Below are 7,865 nucleotides of genomic sequence, written 5' to 3'. Positions count from 1 at the left end.
AAATAGCTAGGGCTCCCTCATTACGTTTTTATAACATGAGGATTCAGCATGAGATGCAGTGCATCATCTTTCTGTCACATCGTATTACTAAACAGAACCTCAATGGAGATCATAATTATGCTCTTTTGGAATAATATTGCTCTTGGCAGCATTCCTACTCCTTATTGGAGAGTTGTACTAAACATAGGTTCTTCTTTTGATTTTCCTTACCATTTAGTTATTGCTCCTCTAGGTTTTCTAATCAAAACAGGATGAGATGCCAACAGGCTGTGAGTACTGCCTGAATAAAACACCTGAAGGTACAAATAAAGAAGTTGTCTCTGCTTGCTCTAGAACAAGAAGAAAGATAGGGAATGACACACACAGGATCTGTGAGATGGTGCGTACAGATCCTACTTCAGCATTCTCACCGTGGCCTGATATCTACAATTAATACAAAACCTGCTGATGGTGGTTGTTATTAATAGTTCATGACAGATAGATCCTTTGTCCTAACTAGTAACTGACGGTTGTTTTTCTATTTGATTTCTTTTTTTTTTCCTTTTCCCAAAACATAATAAAACCCACTTGTCACTTAATGATTCTTTCCTATAGTTCTAACCATTTGTCCAAGAGAATAGTAAAGCACAGCAGTTGATAGAATTGTGCAGCTGGAGATGAGCTTGAACAAAAGTGATGGAAGTTGGGAAGTCAGAAAAAAAGGAAAAAACATAGAATCGCAAAATCTCAAGGTTGGAAACGACCTGCAAGATCATCTAGATCAACTGCCCTCTCATTATCATTGCTACCACAAGCACTAAACCAGATCTTGCAGCTCCTCATCCAGACGCCTCTTGAACACTGCCAAGGACGGCATCTCCACCACCTCCCTGGGCAGCCATTCCAGTGCCTGACCATTCTGTGAGAGGAAAAATTCTTCCTTATGTCTAACCTAAACCTCCTCTGGTATAACTTGCGACCATTTCCTCGGGTCATGTTTGTTGCTTGGGTGAAGAGGCCAAACCCCTCCTCATCACAGCCTTCCTTCAGGAAGTTGTAGAGTGCAATGAGGTCTCCCTTGAGCCTCTTCTCCAGACTAAAAATCCCAACTCCTCAGCCTCTTCTCATAAGACTTGTGCTCCAGACCCCTCACCAGTTTTGTTGCCTTTCTCTGGACACGCTCCAGGGCCTCTGTCTTTTTGTAGTGAGGGGCCCAAAACTGAACACAACACTCGAGGTATGGCCTCACCAGTTCTGAGTACAGGGGGATGATCACCTCCCTATTCCTGCAGTCCACACTATTTCTAATGCAGGCCAGGATGCCATTGGCCCTCCTGGCCACCTGGGCACACTGTTGGCTCACGTTCAGACAAGCATCAACCAACACCCCCAGGTCCATTTTCCTCTTCACATTTATCCAGCCACTCATCCCCAAGCCTATAATGCTGCATGGGGTTGTTGTGGCCAAAGTGCAGGACCCAGCACTTGGCCTTGTTGAACCTCATCCTATTCACCTCAGCACAGCAATCTAGCTTATCTAGATCCCTCTGAAGGGCCTCCCTACTCTCAGGCAGATTGACCCCACCTCCCAGTTTGGTGTCATCTGCAAACTTATTGAGGGTACACTCAATCCCTTCATCTAGGTCATCAATAAAGATATTAAATAAGATGGGCTCCAGTACAAACTCCTGGAGGACACCACGTGCCGTGCTACATTAGTCAGTTTTATTTTGCATTAGAAAAAGCAAACCTTTTATCAACTTTTACAATTACTTTTTACCCTTTATTTTGAGAAGTCTTCTTTTCAGTGAATACCTGCATTAGTTATTTTTCCCACAAACTTTACCAGAGTTTTATAGTTCTCTGTAGTACAGCCTCAGGCTTTCTGAAGCCATGAAATAAAACACAATCGAACAATAAATATAGATATTAAGTATACAATTTGCAGTTGTCTCTAGATTAGAGAGCAGTGCTTTCACAAGGGTTTTCAAAACCAAGTTTTCTTGTTGGTAAGCTGTGAGCGCTTGGGTATATTTCAAAGCTGAAATATACCCCTGATTTAAAAGCTATCCACTTCCATTTGTTTTTTTTTTTTCCATAGTGTAGATAGAAGAAATATCAACTGGCAAATAAAGCAACCAAACAAATAAGGAAAAGGTATAGATGGTGTGATCTGTCTGGTGTGTCTCCTGTCCCTCAAAAGGGGACAAAATTGTAAGTGGACACCAGAGAAACTAAAGACTAGAATATTTTGCTGCAGGCTGTGGGCAATCTGATCTCTTAATCCAGTTGCTACTTATAAGTGCATGTTATTCTAATTACTTATGTAAATTGTTCAGTGGTTATATTTACTTTGTGACACTTTGACTTTCAGTATGTTAAGAAAACAACAAATTAGAAGGACACTTTTTATTTAAAGGGCTTTGTTCATGAAGGTCTTAATTGAAATATTCTGGTCACATATGTGAAAGTTCTGTGACAGCTCCAATCTGTTCTATGGATATAATGCAGAGATGGCATTCATCTTCTATAGTCTCATTGCCTGTTATTGCAAAGTGCAATTTAAATACTTTCAAATTTAGGAACATAATTCAAGGAGTACTTTCAGTAAATGTGATTTCCATTGCACCCTTTTCTTTGGAGAGACTCAAGACTTGAATATTAACAACAACAAAGTAACAGCAAAGATGGCTGATGATGGGAAATCTTATTAGTAAACAAGAGCTGCATCTGAAAAATATTGTCATTAAAAGCTATGTAGTAGTTAATTGAGTCTGATATGAAATTTAGTGCTGGAAAGTTAATGACTAAAGCAGCTATTTCACACAGCTTGGTTACTGCAGGCTCTATAATGATCTCCTTTGCTTCACAGCAACAATGAAATTAACCTATCTTTTGTCCTGCAGGTGTTGTGTTCTGATAATGCATATCCTTTACAAGTATGAGCACATCATTTGCTTTGCATACAAATTGAGCATAAGCTGAATCCATATGGAAAAGAAAATAAACATTTATGTTTTTGAGATAAAGAATATACAATTAAGTGTAAGTCAAAATTCAGGAAGATGGCATCTTGGTTGACTTAAAGTAACAGATCAGATTGGATTATTCTTTTTCTGGACATCTATTGCGCTAAAACCTCTCTGCACATAAATCTATTTAGGCCTCATTTCAGCATATGAAATAAAGGAAAACCAGAATTTTAAGTAGGGTTGCATAAAAAGTGGTATTAGGGAGGTGAGAGGAATGTTGTTAGCTTTTGATGATCAGAGTATCTACTGAGTTAAAGGAAACAAACTGTGTTTCTAATTTAGAGAGGAGAACTTACAAGTGAGAGGGAGAGACTTTTGCTGTGGTGTCAGATTTCTTCAATATCCTTGCAGTCTGCAAAGTAATGAAATTTTGATCATCAAAAAATCAAAACAAAAAAGAATACATACGAAAACGGTGAGAATATTTTAAATGAAAAAACAGGAAATAAAAAATTATATGCACTGAATGAGGAAGGTAAAAAGTGAAAGTCTGTAAATTCCTTGGAAAGTACAACACTGAAAACCAATTATTTTACAATAATTAATTTTTTTCCTTTTTTTTTTTTTTTTTTCTTACTGTAGAACTTAAAATTTAAAGGGGAAACTTCATTTCAAACTTATGCTCACAGTTTTGTTATTAAACATCAGCAATACAACTGTCTCTTGATCCAAAGATACCATACCGTAGAATTGAAGAGCATTCAAGGCTAGAAGGATCATCTACAGGTTGTTTTGTCCAATCCCTTTGTTCATAGTAAGATCAACAAGAGAAGATTATTCAAGCTCTGACTATCTCCAGGGATGGAGCCTCCAGAGGCTCTCTGGATAACCTTCTCCAGTGTTCTATCACTTCACAGTGATCACTCTTTTTATCACACTTTTTTTTTACATTTAAATTTAATTATCTGTTTTTCACTTTGTGCCTGTTATTTATTTTCACTTGATATCATAGAGTACCTGCCTGTCTTATTCTCTCCCACTGGGTATTTACATGCATAGTTAAGTTCCCCTGACTATTCTCATCTCAATCTTAACAAGTCCCAGCTCTTTTAGTGTCTCCTTGTTTGAAAGATGCTTGACAGGAGTCTGGGATGCTATTGGCATAGCAAGTCATTCTGGTCTGCAAGGCACAGCTTCTTGATCATGAGTAGTGACAGTGACAGGCAGAATGACTCTTTCAGAGCCTTCCACATGGAGCAACTGGAACAGGCTACTTGGGGGTTGTGGAGTCTCCTTCTCTGGAGATATTCAAGACTCACCTGGATGCCTACCACTGCAACCTGGCCTAGGGAGCCTACAATTCTGTGATTCTGTAATTTCTCTCTTTTCCTCCCTCTTTTGTGAGAGGGAAGTTGCAAAGGAGCAGCGTTCGTTCTGGTAGGAGTGGCTAACAGGAAAGTGGCAGGAGGCACATTACAACAGTAATGTGATGAACAAATACTTTCTATCCTTCTTTCTGTTCTAAAGGAAGCAGAGTCCATCCAAGGATTTCTGAACTTGTACCAAATACAAGCCATATTAAAATAGGCAATAGAATTTTACTACATGATGTAATCATGTGCTAAAGAGGAATAATTGGATAAAAATAAAGACCCAAATTAACTTCATTAACTTACAAGGTTAACATTTCCAGTTACATCTATGAAGTTGAATCTAATATTTCAAAGGAATTGAAATAAGTGGAGTTGAAGAAGTAAAATGGAGTAGGAAAGCTAAGAAAACATTTATGCTTAAATGCAATGGAGGCTGCATCCCATTGGATGGCAAGCAAGCAGTGACATTGCCAGTATTCTTGGGCCTTGGGACATCAGCTGTCAGCTGAGACTAGTGAGAACTATAACTGTTTTACAGAAGGAGAAAAACTCCTTTATCTGGGGAAATTTAAGACTAAGTTGAATTCATATGTTACAAGTAAGGAGACTGATATACTTAACATCTCTCTCCACTTCAGATGGTATGTTGTGCAGTATTCCCTGTGCATCATGTATTAGTTCTGTGAAAGGGAATGTAAGCTGCCTTGCTTTCCTATTCCTCACTGCAAGACGATGCAGTCATAAATATACAAATATCCAACTGGATGTCTTATTTAGTTTTGTGAGCTGAAGTTTACTACAAAAAGATGCACCCATGACTTCCCTGATGACTAGGTTTTTGGACATTTTAAAAGGCACCAAAAGAATAGTCCTACATTTACGCTGTAGTGGGCAACTGTGCAACTTAAGCAAAAAGCAGTTTCTTGTTTGTTTTCCAATTTCACAGTGAATGATGAAAATAGAAGAAGGGATTTACTGCATTACATTATATATTGTTGGAGTCAGTGTTACACCTGATGTAATCATGTGCTAAAGATAAAGAGGAATAATTGGATAAAAATAAAGATAATAATAAAAATAAAAAAAAAAATTAACTTCATCATTTTAATCTATTTTATTTAGTCAGATTGAGGACTCTCATCCTTGTTCGTAGAATCTGAAATTCATCCAAGCTTCCTGGTATGTGAACAGATAATCTTAAAACAGTAAGAATTTGTAGGGCAGTGTAATAGCATATTCTTTTACTATAAAAGAATCAGATGTTCTATAGCAAATAATATATTTTTAATAGTTCCAGAAACTCCAAGAGTTTATCTTAAATTTTAAATTCCTTAGGAACTGGATAAATATTGCAAACTTGTATTTTCCATTCTCTTACAATCTGTCAAATCCATGAAAACACCACTATGACACCTCCTATCTTTTAAAACAGCTTATCCACAGAAAGATTTACTGAATTCATGTGAACTTGTCTGGGTGACACTTTTCCATGCATGTGATTTTCCCGAAGTTTCTCTCCTTTGTTTCAAGGAACTCTTTCCTACTGTATTTGATGCAAAAACTGCAGCAGAATGTAATTCTAGACCAAATTAATTTTTTTAACCTGGTAACTCAAAGGTATCGTTTGAAAAGTTATCATTTGAAAAGTCTGATGGGAAGAGATTGAATTAGAAAGATCCCATTTGCCTACGAGATGGCCATAACTTTTCTATTCAATTATTGTCAGAGATTTAAAAAAAAAAAAAAAAAAAAAAAAAAAGAATGTTCATTTATGCTTTTGATTTTCAGGTTTAAATGTGAAACAAATGCAAGAGCTTTAGGGATCTCATGAGAAGATAATATTATGACTAGTCCATTTTTTAAAATCCCTCCCTGTAAATAGCAATACCTATCAGCTAGAGATTCCAGAAAGTAATTGAATATTTGGTCATGTGCTGGAGCTATATAAATATGAATTTACTCCAGCAGTTTGAACAATAATTATATTTAAAATATGAACACAGTATATTAACTTGCTGGTAACAATTAATCACAAAAAGTACTAAATTCATCATAGAATAGTTTAATGACTGATTATCTGATTATGACTGATGAGAATCAAACACAGTAACACCTAAGAAGGACATTTTTTTACTTTTACAATGTGGCGTTGAACAGACTTTTCTTTCATCCATCCTCCTGCAAAATTTATATCTGACTGTTTTCAAGACCACTGTCCTGCAGCAAATGTTGCCAGCAATACTGAATACTTTCAATTAGTAGTTCTCTACTCCTCTGGTAGCTAAGCAACTGACCTGTGGTGAAGAATACATAATGATCTTCTGCATATCCACTTTGGAGTATCAGACAAAACATGAGATTCAAGGCATGGATTTGTTCACCCATACTGATGACTTTGGCTTAACATTCTGTGAGTTATGAAGAAATATATTTGATGTAAATAATTCAAAAATTGGAATAACTGTATATGTATGTTGCTGTATATTTACATATTTATTAATAATTATGTTGTGGCTGTGCAGAAAACATTCAAAATTCTATAAATTAAGGTAAACACAATAGTGTGAACATTTATAAAAGGCTTTCAATCTGATGTCATCAACAAAAAAACAATCCTAATTAACTATGCAAGGGAAAATTTTGTGGCTTGGTTGTTGTTTTTTTTTTTCTGCTTTGTTTTTGTTTTTTTTTTAATATTGGGAGTAATATGGTCTTGTTAATAAAGCAGAGTTTATGTAATGGGGAGCTGAGTAAAAACAACAGCTGGCGCACACTTAATCCACACAAAATAGAGAGGCTGCTACTTGTCAGGGGGATGGTAGCATGAAAAAAATAGCTGAAAGAACAACCTTATCCATTACAAGGCTTTCAACAAGATAAATGTTTCTGTAAATCAGAGTTAGCCTGGAAGAATTATAGGAATCCAACAATCTAGAAAAAGCATGCAAAATTATCTCCCTTTAGCTTTGATCAGAAGACTGTGCTTATTCTCATTCAGTGAAGCTTTTACAGTTGTAATCCCTTTATGTATGTCTTTGTGTACCATCTGTGGGAGACTGCACAGTGTGGAGAGGACCAGGATGGTGTCATATACGAAGCAAATTAAACTCAGATGAAGATCTTTAATAACACTGCCCAATAAAACCAAAAGAAATCAACCACAAGTAACACAAAGGCAGCATTTTAAATTATTGATCTTACACTGCAATGATCTAGATAGTTCAGATAAGAAACAGAAGGACAGTTTGACCAACAGAGACAACAAACACACTGAGGTGAAAGATGAATTGTCAAATATCAGACCAGTTTAGCATTAGATTTTACAGTCCCAATTTAAGGAGTGTTCGGATTGAAGTGTAGTTCAGCCTATTCAACAAAGTAAAGAATCCATGGCAATCACTGAGATGAGTGAGTAGTGTTTCAGAGATGCTTGCATCCTAGTAGTGAAATATATGCCTTGTATGCAGTGCTTCAACAGCTTTTCTTTTTCAGTTATCTCAAGTCTCCAGGGAATTTTTAGGAATTGTACTCTTCTGTAAAA

This window comes from Lagopus muta, chromosome 6 (genome assembly GCF_023343835.1).
Source record: "Lagopus muta isolate bLagMut1 chromosome 6, bLagMut1 primary, whole genome shotgun sequence".
NCBI classification, from domain to species: Eukaryota; Metazoa; Chordata; class Aves; order Galliformes; family Phasianidae; genus Lagopus; species Lagopus muta.
Note: the sequence above shows the minus strand (reverse complement) of the source record.